Source organism: Monodelphis domestica, chromosome X, assembly GCF_027887165.1.
Source record: "Monodelphis domestica isolate mMonDom1 chromosome X, mMonDom1.pri, whole genome shotgun sequence".
Lineage (NCBI taxonomy): Eukaryota > Metazoa > Chordata > Mammalia > Didelphimorphia > Didelphidae > Monodelphis > Monodelphis domestica.
The window spans coordinates 36026085-36027472 of record NC_077235.1 but is presented as its reverse complement, the minus strand read 5'-3'; the positions used below and the strand labels follow the sequence as shown (position 1 = coordinate 36027472).

Here is a 1388-nt window from a genome sequence, read left to right as displayed (position 1 = left end):
GAACCCGTTGTGTTAGAAGGAATGACAACATCAAGAATTCAAAGGAATATGAGAATGACTTATTACAGACTGAAACAAACCAAGCCAACAGCACATAAACAATGACTACGATAACAGAAAGTAAGACAATACCAAAGTACAACAAAATCTAGGAGAAGTACAACAGTCGATGGAGACTCTACATTACTGACGTTAACAGACATTTCCCAAAGTGTAAGGAGCCAGCTCTCACTAGAAGTCTTCAAGCATAAGCTGATGATATTGTCATGATGTTGTGACTACTCATTGGAGAGGTCGTGAAGTAAATTCTAGGATTCTCCTCGCAGTGGTATCATTGCCTCTTTTTAGTTTTCCTGCCGAGGGATTTGGCCCTAGCAACTCCTTTCACACAGGATATCCCTTTTTACAGAATTCACAAAAGGGAGCATCTGGTGTGAAAGGAGCAACTGGAAGGGATCGAAGAAAGATATATGAGTTTGCATTCGTCATGCTCAATCTTCTGAGTCAACCAATTGTGGCCTTCAGGACTGCTGAGCATCCGGATAAAGTTGGTTAAAGAAATCAATCACAGACTCCAGGAACTTGAAAGGATCCCAGGCATTGTCTCAGCCCATCTTCCACACAGAGCAGGAGTTCCTGCTATGAAGCATAAAGTCAAAACTGAAAGATACCTCTGAGGTCATCTAGTCCATCCCATACCTCAAGAATGACTTCCCTCCATAACATTCCCAAGAAATGAATACTCAGATCAATCGATTCATCTCAACAATAAGCATTTATTAATAGCCTCCTATACGTAAGGCACTGTGCTAGTGGCTGGGGATACCAAAGCAAAAATCCAACAGTCTGCCCCCAGAGCAGCTTACATTCTATTGAGCAAAAATTATAAACCGATGAATCAAAATACATAAAAGGGAACAATCAAGAAATCACACATTTGAACTGCTTACATTTCTTGGAATGAAAAGATGTTGAGAAAGAACGCGTTTCATGATGGTTAGAGAGCTAGTTTCAGTGTCATGATACTGTGAATTCAAGTTCCATTTCTTATACATACTGGCTGTGTGACCCTAAGCAAGTCACTTAAATTCTCATGCTACCGGCAGCTTTTTAAGACTGTAAGTTTGTAGAACAGTTACCAATTTGCATTCACAGAGAGAGTTTTTATCCTGGGAGTTCTCTACCAGTGAGAGGGAGAAAGAGAGAAAAAAGTACCGTAAGTATATCCATTCTTTTAAATATATGTCAAGTGCTCTCCAAATGGATCACATGCTAGCTCTGAATAATTTCCTAAGGCCGGAATTATCCATACTGTATTTTTCAGATCATAATGCAATAAACGGAATTAAACTGCTACCACATTCAATTTGTTAAGTATTTATTTAGCA

General features: G+C 39.3%; 1 non-coding gene across 1 annotated transcript; it reads right to left on the bottom strand.

The window, feature by feature from the left end:
• Nucleotides 1-380: 380 nt before the first annotated feature.
• On the bottom strand, nt 381-439 carry MIR7370I (microRNA mir-7370i). Its single transcript, NR_127627.1, has one exon. It is a non-coding gene; the product is annotated as a microRNA mir-7370i (primary transcript).
• Nucleotides 440-1388: the final 949 nt, after the last annotated feature.